Genomic DNA, 17102 nt, shown 5'->3' on the forward strand with positions numbered 1-17102 from the left:
ATTTCTGCTTTTGTTAATTTATCAACCTATCCTTGTGGAATAGTGAAATATTTTGTGTTAACTTCTTAGCTTAAGTGGATTATTATTTAACCTTTACATTATTTGTTGAACCATGGTATTAATTAAAAAAACTACAGGATAGTAAGAGCTGAACTACTGCTTCATTTATCCAATTTCCACTACCATGGAAAAAGTGGGCCGGTCTTGGGCCTGAAATCCCCGGGCTGAAAAGTGACCCCACTCCGGCCCTGACCTTAGCCCACTCCTGTGCACGTCCCTGCTTATGAGCACAGATAACGAATGGTGGATTATGTGATTATGTTGTTCAGTTTGCTTACGTGTTATACTATGTGTGATTAACATTGTATGGGTTTTCTGAACCTAAAGAGATGACCGGGGTATATATGTATGGTAAGAAAGACGCGTGGCAAGCAAGTTTAGTTTCAGTAACGATCATTTATTAAGGTGAAACAGTACCATCGTAAGCGTTCTTAAAGTGTGCGCAATCTGACAGCAGAACACTTGCATGGTTTACTTTGTTAACTGATCGGTTTGGCCAAAATGTTTGTTTCTTCGTTCCTACCTGTGGCCTGTGTCTTCCGGGAACATGGGAGCAAACTGGTGTAGGGCTGGGAAAGCTTTTCTGCGTTAATTTCGCGCTCCTAGGGAAGCGCTCATTGGAGCAGGGGTGTTTGTAGTGTTTTAAAATAATGATTTAATACAGGGTTTAGTGGCATTGTTAATAATATCAAATGAATGTATCTTTGTAATGTGTTATGCGATTATGTTTAGAAAGAGGAAATACTGTGCGTAACGGCTAATTGATTTACGTAAATTTCAATGGTTAGGGCCAATGTTTTCATACACAAGCGGGGCACACACACACACACACACACACACACACACACACACACACACTTACACTTACAGCAGACCCAGAGAGGAGGAAAACTGACTTTAGGTTCACAGGACCTACAATTTCCACACTTTTATTTGCCCCGGGTCCAGTGGACCCGAATACCCTCTATGTAACACAAATGTGTAGGGGGGGGTTACGGTGTGCGCTCAATGAAAATGTAGACTGATATCCGTTCTTCGCATAAAATGAGCCAAAGCCAATGAGTTTGAGTTTGAAAAAAATGATCAGAAGTATTATTTTTGTTTTGATCAAAAATGAAAACGGGTCCCACAGACCCGAATACCATACAAGGGTTAAATATGTGCCGCACAGCTCAGTTGAGAGATGACACTTATGCAGGCAGACACACGGTGGGATTGCATAGAGAATCAGGGCCTATAGCTACGCACGAGCATTGTCCCAGTTTGTGTTTCCTTTTAATTAATTTTTTTTTTTGGTTTGTTTGTTTTGTCTATGTTAAACCTGCCGGTAGCCTAGTTGAAAAATAAAGAAACCTATTTTTTGGAAGATCTGTTTAGTTCTGACCAAAACCAACTGCTTGGTGACACACACATAGACACAAACATGCGCATCCACACACACATGCACATTCCATGATAGGCCCTCACGATCATTAGTCAATGGCCCAGTATAGGTCAACAATGAGCATGTCTGTGATGTGGGTTTGCCCATGTTCGCTTCTGTGGGTCGACTATAGGACATGGGACCCTCATGAAAGCTAACTTACAGAGCTTCCATATGGGTTCAGTGGGGTTTTGCCCTTGATGGGCTCTCCGTAGCATCTTTAACAATGGAACAGGAATTGGCGCAGAGTGTGGGCAAAATATGGGGGCTTCCAGTAGACTATGCCCTTACGAGACAGGGCAGTTTTTTTCTTCTAAAACTAGCATGCTAACTGGCTAACAGACTTGCCTTGCAAACACCATCAGGAGTGCTGAAACTGATCAAAGTTATCTAACTTCTTAAACAGATGCATTTGGCAATATTTCTTACATATTTTTCACAAACTGCAAAAACCCTACACTATCACTATAAATTGGCATTGAACTGACAACATTAAATACTGTGCAAATTCAAACAACATCATGATAGTGTTTATTTTTCTACTAATAATAAAACTAATAGAAAACTCTGCCTTCATGTGGTCTATATGGAGAGGAATTTTCGTTCTATGTTGGTGCAGTGGGCTAAAACACAGAAGTGCTCCACAAAACACAGGATTTCATCAGAATTACAGAAATCAGAGTACACAATATTCACGGTCTAGCTCACATAGGACAATGAATTCATCATGTCCTCCACTTTTACAATAATAATATTAGTGCTGTCAGTTTACCGCGTTAATTTTTTATCGCGCGATTCGATTTTTTATTTATTTTTGATTAACGTTCTTTTTAGCATCGCAAACTGTGTAGTAGGCTAACATTACGGTTTGAGTGAATGGCGAGAGCGATACGGCGAAATGGATGATAAAAAGCTTCTGAATAGAAAGTTTACCTTTAAAAGTTGTGTTGTGCAAAAGAAGTGAGCTTCACTGTTGTCTGAAAATGTCAACAGGCAGCTGGCTGAAAGCACAGAAGTAGTAGACTTACCTTTTATTGGTAACCTAACTGTTACATTTCATTGTTTTTGAAATAAAAGGCCTGACTTCTATGTTCACAGCAAACTTGAAAAAAAGAAAATATTAAGCCATGGTTTAACTGCACTATAGGCTGAGTCCTTGTTTATCTGAAATGTGCACTTTATAATTCAATTTTGTACCGCCCTGTTTGGCAATGTTGTTTCTCAATAAAATAAAACATTGCATAAAGCAAGCCAATCCACTTTTCCATGATAAGAGCATTAAAATAAAATAAAAATGATGGGAAAAAAGAATTGAAGGGACATTTAGAATAGATACAAATTTGTGATTAATCGGGATTCATTTTGAGTTAACTATGACAAAAATACGATTAATCGCGATTAAATATTTAAATCGTTTGACAGCACTAAATAATATCTATCATTGACCTTTTCTCATTGGAACTTAAAATCCATTACACATAAAAGATGATATACAAATAATATAAAAATAATATATAAAATCAAATATTTTTTAAATGCTTTTTCACATACTGTAACACATTTGTGTGATATAAATGTAGTCAACAATGCCACTGAATAGGTTAGAAGACCTACAGATTCTGCATTCTAATTGTAAGCAATCTTACATTAACAAGTTTATTCCAAATGCCAGGGCATGACTGATAGTTGAAAGAAAGTTACATTGAAGATTTGATTTCCCACCTTGGAAAAAGTTTCACAATTCTCAGAAATCGCTCAAAAAGACCCTTATTGGGAGAATAATTGAATTATGTCTCATGCCGTGTGTGCTTACCTTAGTCTGCATACTACATCTTATTCATAAAAGACATTGCACTCATTTAAGGGTCTGAAATAGTTTCATCAGAAGAGATGTTAAAGTCTAGTCTTGTTGATTGGTACGGTTCCATTTCCTGAGTACAGTTAGTCTGCAGTAATAATCTCTTAAACTAATGCAGCATGGCTTTGTGTGTCTTTGACTACCAAAACACACCTTACTTTGACACTTCTCTCAAGAGATTTTAAGAGATGATGAAGACAAATAAACTGAATATTATGCCTTAGTACAGTGGTTGGATTTCAGAGGACATCTGTGAATATTTCAGATTTGAAAAGAAGTAAGACTTTTTCTGCTGACATGTTCTGGTAATAATATCTAATTATTCTTCACGCCATCTTAGAAAGTGATCTAAACAAATAAACTCACCATCATGTCTTTGTTCAGTTGTTGAATTTCTTGGAGAGGTGGTGGTGTCCTCCCATAAGAGCTTCCATTAGACACCTGACCCTGACAGCCGGCCCAAATCCCCCTGCAGACACACCCTGCGGAGGGCTGTATAAAAGCTCAGGTGAGATGGGTCTCAAACACCGAGCCCCAGTGAAGGAGCCGTCCACAGCATCTCCACACACTAAAGCAACATGGACCTCAGAGCCTCCATCTCCCTTCTTGTGCTGCTGCTGCTTGGCCTATCCATGGCTCTGCCAGTCATGGTAAGAATGCCTGTGATATTCGGAACTCTATCTTTAAGTACTAATTGTTTGTTTGTACCGTTTCATCTTCACCTTTTGGGTTTCATCTGTCTCTAGGAGGACGGTGATGAAAATGTGATTTTCATGGAGGAGCAAGACAGTGTGGGCATAACTACACAGATTCTGGCAACCAATGGCCTGTCCAAGGCTCTGCCTGTCATGGTGAAAATATCTGTTACATTCAGAATGCTATCTTCAAATACTAATTGTGGGTTTGGTGCCTTTTATTTGAACATTTTGGTTTTTATTTGTTCTCAGGAGGACAGCGATGAAGACGAGATTCTCATGGATGAGTCTGACAACGTGGACATAACTACACAGATTCTGGCAACCAATAATGATCTGTTTCACATTATTTAAACAATTTAACTGCTTCATTTAAATTATCATTGGCATCAACTTACAGTGTCACTACAATCATTTTAAAAATGACATTTCATCTTTCAGCTTCCAGTGAGTTTCTAATGGAAGGAGATATTGTTGTGCCAAGAACCAGGAATGCTCTGGCTTGCTGGAACAACCAATGCTTATGGAGGAAGTCTTTTAATGGAAAAGTTGAGGTCCCCTACAGTCAACTCTCAGTTTTGTAAGTATTTGTTGTATTTTTTAATATGCAATATATACATTTCAAAGCACCCCCATTGATCATTGGTGCTAATGTTTGTTGTGCTTTTCAGCATGCAATGACAAAATGAAAATTAAAAATGCCATGGCAACCTTTAACAGAAGAACCTGTGTTCAGTTTGTTGCTCGCTCGACTCAGAGTGACTTCATCAGCATTGAGAACAGAGCTGGGTGAGTTTGTCGACTGTAGTGTGTTAAAAAAAATGTCTACGTCCACAAACACCTGCTTCCTGGAGCATAGCTTTTCTCTCTTAAATTTGAATCCCACACTAATTATCCTGCTGGTAATACAATTTTACCAAATTAATACCAGTTTGGAATTACATGCATAATTACTAGTAAATATTCATTAATGCTGATTAGTGTGTGACCGACTGGTAATTTGTAACATACAGTAATGTCATTTACAACAAATCCTGATGGTAAAGAATACTTTCTGTGAACAAATAAAAAAAGAATACATGAACTTATTTAAGTTAATAAAACCCTTTTGTAACTATTGTGGTCTTTATTTTTCGCAACTTTCTCAGGTGCTTCTCCAACCTTGGAAGGACAGGAGGCAAACAGGTGGTCTCCCTCCAAAAGAACGGTTGTGTTTACCACGGCATCATTCAGCATGAACTCCTCCATGCTCTGGGCTTCTACCATGAACAAACCAGGAGTGACAGAGACCAGTATGTGAAAAACAACTGGGATTACATCAACAAACGTAAACCATATTACCTATGCTTAATTCTCTCTCAGAATAATTAAAATGAACACAGACTATATCTTAAATCCATCGAGCTCGCAACTCAAGGTGCCTGGACAAGGTGGAACCTTCCTAAAAGAACAATCACGTGGAGTGAGATGTGGCGGCTGGAGCCGTTCCGTATCTCCTTTATGCTCCGAGCAGTGTACGACACCCTACCGACCCCAGTCAACCTGCACAGGTGGGGAATGAGGGAGGACCCACTGTGCAGGCTGTGTGGCGGTAAAGGAACCATGGCGCACATCCTATCAGGGTGCAAAACAGCATTGAACCAGGGGAGGTATAGGTGGCGCCATGACAAGGTGTTGGCACAGCTCGCAGACATCCTAGAGCAAGAGTGGAAGAAGAAGCGTCGAGCCAAAACAAAACCGCTGTTGAGTAACATTGCCTTTGTAAAAGAGGGTCAGAGACCAGCCGTCCAAAGCCAAGCCAAGCAGAATCTCCTTCAGTCAGCCCAGGGATGGGTTTTGGAGGTCGATCTGGGGAGAAAACTCCACTTCCCAGAGGCAGTACTGTCCACAACCCTGAGACCAGACATCATCATGTGGTCCCTAGAGGATAAGAAAATCATCCTGGTGGAACTAACAGTCCCTTGGGAAGAGAACTGTGAGGAGGCGGCAGAGAGGAAGAAATTGAAGTACCAACAACTTGTCCAGGACTGCCGGGACAAGGGGTGGACAACGTGGCTGATGACAGTGGAAGTGGGTTGTCGAGGATTCCCAGCTCAATCAGCATGGAATCTAATGACAAAGGTTGGACTGAGAGGCCACTTGAGAAAAACAGCTGTTCGGAGGTTGGGAGAAGCGGCAGAGAGAGCCTCCTGTTGGCTCTGGCATAAAAGAGAGGACACTAGCTGGAAGCCTGGAGGAGGGGGGCAGTGACTTGGCCAATCACTGCTGACCCGCCAACTGGAGAGTGTTGTGGTTAAGGGTCGAAACACTCTAAGAAGGTTAGGGACCACCTGACGACCCCTCCTCCAGGCCAAGGCTTCATCCATTAGAAATGGACTGAAAATTGCATCTTTGATGTATTAAAAACTTTATGGGAGATAGTCATGTTTTTACAGCTCTTGTTTGTCTGTCTTTTGGCAGGAACTACTTACAACTTCCAGAAACAACGCACCAACAACCAGAACACTCCATATGACTACACTTCTGTGATGCATTATGGGAGGTAAGAAAATGGGACCCATTGAATAAAACGTATTCGTCAAGAGCTGTTTTACCTGTTCACATTACTAAATAAAAATATGTTTTCTTAAACTTTTACAAATCACTGTCCACATTTCCTTCTGTAGAACTGCTTTCACAACCCAGAGAGGAAAGGAGACAATCACTCCAATTCCAAATGTGCAAATTAGACAGAGAAAGGGAATGTCTACCACTGACATCCTGAGGATCAACAAACTCTATGGATCTCGAGAGTATGACCTCCTGTATGATATGGTGAAACATCAAAGTTTGAGATTGCTGAAATGATGAGTACTGCAATCCAATTCTGACAATCCTTTCCTCTTCCAAACAGAACCAAACCCAAACTGATGCTGCCCAGTCTGGAACCACCACATGACGCCTTGATCACAGAACACAATGTGACAGATGATTATGTAGATGTCTTGTGAGCATCACTACTGTCATATTGATATTACTGCAAAATAACTAATTATCTTGTTGTTGCTCTACTGTTTTCATGCAATATGGCAAAATAATCTATTTCCAGAATGTGAAACATATCCCCTCGGTATCCTTCTTTTAAAGAACAGCCGTACAGCACAACAGTTCACCTAAACACTTATAGGCCAAATTTTCAACAAGTTATTGACTTAAGAGAGCAAGGGTGTATATGTGGGCTTAGTTCAGATTTCCTGTGAGCAGAGTCATACAAATTGTAAACGGAGCCCCAGTGGGGTCTCTGGAATCGTCCACAAGGGCTGATCCATGGAAATCCCACACAGGTCCATTGTGGGATGGGCCATGATCAGGGACGTGCGGTCAGAGGAGGCAGGGGAGGCAGAGCCTCTGTCATCTTGAAAAGTAAAAAAATATATATATATATATAAAATAAAATAAATATTCATATTTCTCTACCAATCTGTGGTATAGGTGTAATTTCTGCATGATTCCAATCATTCGGAGCATTCCTCACCAGCATGGCCTCACCAGCCACGAACCTCACCGCACGTCACTGATTCACACAGACATACCTACACACTCACACACTATGCAGATACACACAGACACACACATACACACACACACACACACACACACACACACACAGAAGGGTGTGTGTCTGTGCTTGTATGAGAGAGAGAGTGTGATTGATTTTGTGTGCGTATGTGTGCGTTTGTGTGTGCATGTGTGGATGTGTGTGTGTTCTCAACTGTGGGCTGTTCTGTGGACCACAAGCAGCAGACACTCAGGTGAATGAATCTGCCTCATCTAATCTCATCAGCCAAAGCAGAGTAGACTTGATTGGATAGAGGGTGGATTTTCATGGATTCGTGTTTTAGTTCAGGAACATAAGGTTTGTTGATGAACACCAACCTCACCACAATATTTGCGAGCACTGTGTGAGGACTATGCAGTGGGCTGTGTGAGGACTGTGCAGTGGGCTGTGTGAGGACCAGTGGCGGCTCCTGAAAAAATTCTCAGGGCGGGCAATTTTTTTGATAATGATTAAGGCGACCTATTCAGTAGGTACATTAACTTATCCGATTTACTCATACAGCAAAACCTTTTTGTCCACTATTGGCAGCAACCAACAGTAATATCTCCCCTCTTTCTACATAGCTAGAGTAGCAAGATACAAGTGGAACGCTATGGAAGAAAGTTACATTCAGGAGCCTTCATAAGCAAACATGATGTGGCTCCACATTAAATGATCCCACCTTTTCATTATCCACACGTCTCAAATGTTGTATGATGTAACATAGCTGAACAGGACACATGATATGTCCACTAACAACATAAAGAAGGGGGCAACATACGTCAAAACCAACGATATTTATTGACTGATCTTGAAAGTATTGGCTTACAAAAGCAAAATAAGTCATCACATTAAAAATTATTTAAAGTTAGTTCACACTGTGAAACCTATAAAAAGTGACATATAGATACAGACCGCGTTAGCCACTTCACGACCGCCATTTTCTTTTGTTCCAATTTCCCTCCATTTGTAGAAAACTGTTGAATGGATACTTTTGGTCTAGGAAGTCCTAATTGTTTTTTTGGTCAATTTATCTTCAATGTTACGCTGACTAAAAAGAAGTTTCTGTCAAAGAGCGGATGGAGTTGTTGTGCTCATAGATATCTTAGATAAAGGCTAGATGGTTTATGGCGGACTCTTGAATGTCTGCACAGGAGGCCATTTTGAGGACAGTATGCTTCCGGTATAGCCTGACGATGTCATACTCATAATTCTAGTCAGAATATGAGTCTGAGACCGGACTATTGGGCTGTGATTATGGGGCGTGTTTCAACGAACCAGGAAAGAAAATTCCTCTTCGCTGAATTGGATACCTAGAACCAATCAGAGCAACGTAGTATTTCCATCTGATAGATTAAACTTTTACCTGATCCCGTAGGAAGGACGGCAAAAACATCTTTTCAATCGACAAATGCCTTGATCGCGTTTCTCTGTTCCTCTTTCAAAATGAATGCGCTGTCATATCTGCGCTGTCATATCATATTAGCACTCAAGGCTAGAAGCTACCATTCGTTTGAATGTTTTTTTTTTCTACGCGTTAGCATAACCTATCAATAATGCTCTAGAGTGCTTCAGTTAAGACCCATAATCCTGGGCAACACTCGTTTTGCGTATACACAACTAACCGAGTCAATGTAGACATATAAAAGTCGTGTAGATAGCTTAAATCATATAAAATATGTCCCACTAAGCTTCCGAGACGGCGCCATCTTTGTTCGATGTATACCGGTATTCTATCTGTCCATCAACGTATAAAGCCCGCCCTTACAATTTGAATGGTCAGATCACTTTTCGGGGCCGTTTAAACCCTCCCAACTAACTCGACTCCAGACTGAATCTCCAGACCAAAAATTTTGTGGGCGGAGTTCAGGCTGGTATCCAGGCTACTTCCGGTAGGGATCAGTGGTACGTTAGGTAACGTCAGTGATCTTCACAATCGTTTACACTCTTATCTAGCGGACATTTTTGACGGATTCACAAATGACTTGATTTACAATCGTCATTACCTTGGTAATAATTCTGGATGCTTGAACATGTTGAAATCTGCGGCTTAATTGTGTATCACGGCTATTGTGTATCAGTCATTTGACATTAATTGGCGAGTAATTGTTCTTTCTTTTCAATATAACTTAAGTTGCACATAATAAAACTGAAGTTGCACATGATTTCCAATCGGGTTGGTTTGTTAAACATCTTACATTATGATTTCGACAGGAAATTGCTGACTTTATTGCCAATGAAGATGCCAGAATTTTGTGCAACCTGCTCTATTGAACACTCCCTTGAAACGAGATCTGTCAGAGACCTGTCAATGTTATTTTCATATGAAAACCCATGTTTATAATTCTTCATAAGTATGTAGTGCCATAAGAAATATCTTACGTTTATAACAAACCAACCAGTTTGAAAATCGGTTGAAAATTGAGCAAGTTCTGGTTACTTAAAAAGTACCACTACAAACACAATGTTAAGGGGGAGTGAGCTATAGGCCTACTGTCCTCAAAATGGCCGAAATGTGCGGACATTCGGCTCCGTCGGCCAGAAACGCAAGCAGGATATCTAGCCTTTATTATAGATATCTATGGTTGTGCTGAACAGGTGCCATCTTGACATGCCTTTGTCGAAGCTGTGTGACGTCCTCATTGCGTTTTACCATAGGCTTTTGCGTCGCTTACTTATGACTAGACTTGGAGGGGCTCGCCCTCCCGGAAGCCATAGAGAACATAGACATGTATAGGTAGACGCCGCCTCCACTGCTTCAGCCCGTTGCCTCGGCGAAACGCGTCGCCGCCATATTGTTACAGGAGCTCTCTGACGCCAGAGGTCTGTCAAACGTGTCAAACAACCGCAAGTTGCCAGGAGCTGCGGTTTATCTGGATACAAATCACGATAACCTTTTACATTTCGCAACCAATTTCATGGAGTATTCAAGGGTTTGTGCTCTACGTGAAGTGTGTGAAAAAGATTTGCCTCTACATTACTTTGAATCTCGCTAGTTAAATCGCCAGTCATTCATGTGCATGGGTCTATGATAAACGCGCACCTTTCTTGCACAGCTCGTGCACTTTGAAAATACTGAGAAGCTCTATAAACTATCGAAATAGTGCTTCTTTAGTTACTACGTATTGACCATCATTAAGAGAAAGAGCATACATCAAATAGTGAAATACTGGCAGTCAGTGTGTTTTTCATAGTTTAATAGTTCCTTTTCAAGTATGTGTTGCACATACACAGTGTGCCTTTTGCATTTTCAGTTTAAGAATGAACAACATACAAGTGTTCATAAACAGATTAAACTGTAGTTACAATCTGTTGTTGCCACAGTGACTCATTTACTGCCTGCTGGATAAGGGCTCAGATACACATACGCGTTTTTGTAAAAATGCGACGCTAGGAAATACATTGATTCCTATGGTACGGCGCGCTTTCACGCAAAGCGCCCCGTACCATAGGAATCAATGCATTTCCTAGCGTCGCGTTTTTACAAAAACGCGTATGTGTATCTGAGCCCTAAGTCTTCAGTAAGCTCAACTATGTGTGTGTGTGTGTGTCTGCAAGTAGTGGAGCCATTGTCATGGCAGAGCCGCTGACACTAGAGGGAGCTAGAGTATAGGCTACCGGAAGCACAGCTGTTGTAATGGAAGAGCCGCTGACACTGGAGGGAGCTAGAGTATAGGCTACCAGTAGAGGAGCCATTCACTGAAAAAAGATTGCGTTGAATTTACATACAGTTTCTTTTACCAATGCTTAGACACAATTTCTAAGACCATGGCTCATTTTGTCAAAACTTTACCCACAAAACCAACACCACATGCAAAACATCACACACTTCTTGAAAAAGCAAACAACTCGCCCAAAACTATATTAACTCTTGTAAAAATGGTAATTTAGCAATAAAACTCATGAACAGCTCTTTTTGCATGTCAATTACTGAACTACTGATATTTAACCTACTAGCTTGTGTCCTTTGCATTTTCAGCAGTCTGCCGTAGAAGTTAGTCATTGTATTCACACATACTGTATATGGGCAATTTTACCGAATTGGTGCAAAGTCATGTCGGAAATATTTTTAATTTGTTTATGTTTTATTCCCAAAACTTTGTCCGTATGTATATTGTACCATATCTAAAGTACACATATCTAGTAAAAGAACAGTCAATTTTGATATTGTATTTTCAGAATGTGTTGGAATGTTTTTCCTCTTCCAAAAATTGTCACTACCGAAACATCACATTTACTATAGTAAAAAAGTATTATTATTGACCTGTTCAGATTGTGTTTCCTTCCCTTCTCTGAAGAGTATATTTTTACAAATATTTCTTTAAGGTTTTCACAATGAAATCCATAAAAAATGTTACCAAATTTTCAAGTTCAATTAAAAAAATTCATCTGTTTCGGTAGTGACTGCACTGTTTCGGTAGTGACTGCACTGTTTCGGTAGTGACTGCACTGTTTTATGGATGTTCATTTCTCTCCCAAAATCTTCCAAAAGGTGCTCTGGGCCGCCCTTTAGTCCACACAACACATTTATTTAAAAATTATGGGATTGAACTATTTACCATTTCATTTTGTCCCTACAGAAATCATCTGGTCACTACCATATGGTAGTGACAATTCTAGCTAACTTTAAGCATAAATAAAGAATTCTAGCAAGCACACGGCTTGCAAACAAATCTTTGAAGAGGTGTACACACATACAAACATAAGATTTTGCATGAAACCCCAAAAGGTAATTGAAGAAAACATGGGTTTCGGTAGTGACCATTCTTAAGGTTACACGTCGATTTTCAGACTTTGGAACACATTTATATAAAAACTATGGGATTGGTAGCTACTTACCATTCAACCATGAGGGACAGGGATGCAGTGTCACTGCATTGTAAAAAATGCAGGGTCGTGGCTAAAACACAGGCTCAGCCAATGGACTAAAACTCTTGTGTTTCGGTAGTGACATGAAAACTGGGGACATGATTTTTTGAGTATAGTTTATTTATTTAAAAATTACACCCACAATAAATCTAAATATTCCAAGTTCTGTTTAAACCCAATCATAAAGATCTTTGAAATTAGATAATTGAAAAAAATCTAAAAAAAATGAAAAGTGTTATTTACAGGCATTGGAATTTAGATGTCAGGGTTGGGGACAGCTACTTCCCAATAGAAAGTACCCTATAAATTATGATTTTGTATATACAGTATTAAGCTTATCACTATCTCATTTAATGCATTGGGTTTATATAGACAATACAATTTTCTTAGTAAATATCTATGCCTAAATACCTAATTGTTTTGTAAATTGTTTTTATTGTTGAGGGACTGTATATTACACAAATGCGGTAGAATGGCCCATATATGTTGGTGTGACCAGTAACAGACCACAGGTGGTGTATGTATGTACATATAAAAGAAAATAACAGAAATAGGCAGCCTGTCTCTTATTTGGGTCTGGCCACAGCACCTCAGTAACATCACAAGCAATGTTATCTCTGGCCAGACAGCGGAAAGTGCCATCTTATGTGGGCAGTTAGGGTTATTGCCATCTTATGTGGGCAGTTAGAGTTAGTGCCATCTTATGTGGGCAGTTAGGGCTAGTATCATCTGGAGTAGGCAGTAGGATACACAGGGTAGCTCTGTGAGTTCAGTAGCATGGCATAGTGGAAAGCTCTACTTTATCTCTACCAAATTATCAGATAATACTTGTTACAGTGTAGCAGTACTGGAGCCTCTGCCCAGTCTTCCTAAAGTGAAACATCCATAATGGGTCCTCTTCCTCTTCCATTCTCTCCAATTTTGGCCTTCATGTGTCCTATTTATAGTGCTCATGTTTCCTATTTATAGTGCTCACGTGTCCTATTTATAGTGCTCATGTGTCCTATTTATAAGTGAAAAATTAGCCATTAGTGTTTTCACCATGCACAAAACTCGTGCAAAATGAAACACTGCATTCAAAACCCCATTTAAAAATCCAACTTTTGTGTCAAGTGTAAAACACAACAATACATGGTTAGACTTTTCCAAATAGTAAGTACACACTAGTGTAATCAATCTAAACACTACTGTCTTTGTTAGGCTAAAGCCTTTTGCAGTTACAGTGTACTTCATAGAGCAGTTTGACGAAAACGGTAACAATAGACTATATATAATATATAAATACACAAATTTTACACAAGTATTTTCACAAATTTCAGTAGTTTGTTCTGTTTTCCAAAACACTGTGTTGCACACACAGAGTGCGCCGTCTTCATTTTCAGTCCTAGAATACAAAGTACAAAGTACAAAGTAGTTGCATGATAAAAGCTCATTACAGCAACAAATGAATGCTTGGATACTTTATGGTGAAGGGGGCTGTAACAAATCTGTATCAAAGACGTTTTGCAGCAAATGTTTTACCAAAACAGCTTTAAAAGTGTTCAGTATTGAAACACATCATACATAATATTTTATAGGCATGCAGGTGTTCAAGGTATTATCAATGTGCCCTTAACAGTGAACTATGTGTGTAAGGTTTTGTTTGATTATGTATTGATTTAGTTGTCCTTGCAAAGGCTGAAGGGAATCTATTTACAATTTCTTTTAAACTGCTTACACACAACATTTGGTAGCCGCACAATTTCTGAAACCTGTCATTCAAATAGCAAAACCCCAAATCTACTAATAAACAAAGCTAATAAACAAGGCTAATTCTCATCCTCACGCCCAGCTTACTCGCTCTCTCACTTTTATTTCATAAACATATTTACAAAACATTACACACTAAGTTCACTTCCTAAGATACATACTTCTTGCATAACCTTCTATAAAATATTATGGATTATGTGTTTCCATATGGAACAGTTTGAAATGCTGTTTTGCTAGAAGCCTGTGCATTTCTATGTAGAATGTATTTTAGTTTGCTGTGAGGAACTTGTTAAGCTAACTGTTTTGTGTTTTGTGTATTCTAGCACGGAAAATGGAAAACGTGTGTGTGAATAACATGAGTCTGTGTGAGTGTCTGTGTGGTAGCATGTGTGTGTGTCTACATAGGTTTGACTGTGTGTGCATGGGTTTGTGTCGTGAGTGTGTGTGTGTGTGTGTGTGTGTGTGTGTGTGCGTGTGCGTGTGTGTGTGTGTGTGTGTGTGTGTGTGTGTGTGTGTGTGTGTGTGTGTGTGTGTGTGTGTGTGTGTGTGTGTGTGCATGTGTGTGTAAGTCTGTGTGTGTATTGGGGGTCTCCCAGGTGACTGTAATCGACACCAGCACAGAGACTTGAGCTCTTAAGGCATTTTTATGCTACTCCGTACGACACGTTTTTGGGCACATAGGAACGCCTTCAGGTAAGTGAAACGCCTTCTCCGGTAGCTGAAACGCCCTCTCCGTGCTCTCCAGAGACGTCGGACAGCTCTCCGTGTCCCCGCAAAAATTTCTGTCGGTCCGCTCATGGCGACGGATACTCCTTGGCCGTGATTGGCACACTACAACCTCATTTCCATAAGACATCAACTCCGGAAACTAACATTTCTGGACCTAGCGTTTCCTGTTTCATTACCTTTATATCCATATGCATAACAGCCACTGTCAAAGGCGCAGATCCTTTCCTTGAAAACTATTCCCTGTATATCACAATACATGAGCCGGCCCAAGTAGCCTACTGCCAGAGAACCAGCATGAGCGACGGCAATTAAAGATGTGTTTCAACAACGGTAGAAAACTGTGTTTGCTCCGTATTTTACTGAACTCATACTTATATGACAGTGGTATTAGTTACAGTTGAGACACCCGAAATAACGTGCTTGCGCAGAAATCCTGAGACGTGATTTTTAGTCTGCACATGAATACATGAATTTCTCTGATCCCAGGAAATTTGAGCACACAACCCATCTCCCTTACGGAGATATTGGCGAACGTTGTTTTACCTACTTCATTTCAAACGTTGCAAACGTGTCTAGTTTTTGTGCAGTAGTGAATAGAGTCTCAGTTTACTACACCGCATATCATGTTTGTAGAAAATGATTAAGGTGCAACAAATGGCAATGATTAAGGTGCAACAAATGGCAATGATTCACATTGCAAGTAAAATGGTGCGGCTGGAGCAGATACAGGGAGGGACAACGGTGACGCAGTTTGGATGTAGCGACAAACGTTTATGTGCTGTAACAAACAGTGTTAACCAGTATGTGAGTAACGTGGGTTTTATTAAAACATAGTGTGTAATGTGTAGCTATTTCATTCTGTTTATTAACCTTTCCGGCTGTCTGTAGGCTATGTATTAACTAGCCAGCAGTAGACGAAAGGGAATTAACCCCGAAGTTAAAAACATGTAATCTACTTCGGGAGCATTTTACTCCCCCGCATTCTCCCATGATAAAGATAAGTTTGCCCTATCAGGTGTCTATATAGCATTAGACACAGTCACAATATTGTGTATCTGACACCTGTTGCATTTGAGTAGTGGCAGCTGGTGGGAGAGTAGAAATTGACTGTTGTGGAGGAGAGGTAAAGCCAACTAACGATTTCCATCGCACAAAGACGTCATGGGGTAGCTTGTCTTTCGGGACTTAAACCGTTACTCCCCCTACTGTTGTGGAAGAGAATTGTTTTCAGCACCCACAGCCGTTGGAGTACTATAAGGGACACAAATGCTAACTAATACGTACTATCCGGCCGCCCGCCCACTGTCCAACCATCCGACACGACCGTTTTGTGTACTATATAAGGCCCTTTACTGCCAGGTTTGTCACGGAAGTACACAGGCTTTAAACTGACAAAGACACAAGTGTTTTAGATTTATCACACTAGTTAGTGATTAAAAAAGTCTAACTTGTGTTTACCATTTGATACAAGATTTAGATTAAAAAAAAGGGATGATTGACTATACTGCACATTAATTCACTGTTTCATTTTCCAGGAGATTTGTGGTGCTTTACATTTTGTGTGTTCAGTTTTGTGAATTGTGTGTAGAGTTTTGAGAAAATGACCCACAGGTTCAGAAAACGGGTGTAAGCGGTTGTAAAAAACTACGACAAAGCAGTGAAGCCACAAAGGTTCCTCCGACAAATACTCACACACACAAACGCACACACACACACGTCCTCAGACAGTCCATATCATCTTTTGCCTTTCCCGCTTTCCATTGTGTGTGTATTGGGGGTAAGTATGAGTATGTGAGTGTGTGTGTGAGTGTGAGTATGCGTGTGTGTGTGTGTGTAAGTGTGTGTTAGCACCTCTGTGTGTGTGAGTATGTGTGACTGTGTGTTAATGGGTCTGTGTTATGTGTGTGTGTGTGTGTGTGTGTGTGTGTGTGTGTGTGTGTGTGTGTGTGTGTGTATTCGGGGTCTCCCAGGTGTCTGTTATCTACACCAGCACAGAGACATGAGCTCTTACTGCCATCATTCTGCATCAGTTGGTCCGGTCAGCCGCTCTGCCCCTCATCCTGCCACAGACTCTTACACACCATCAATTATACATGCAGACATACTCTCACGCCCATTTCACACACACACACACACACACAC

Source organism: Sprattus sprattus (genome assembly GCF_963457725.1).
Source record: "Sprattus sprattus genome assembly, chromosome: 2".
Taxonomy (NCBI): Eukaryota; Metazoa; Chordata; class Actinopteri; order Clupeiformes; family Clupeidae; genus Sprattus; species Sprattus sprattus.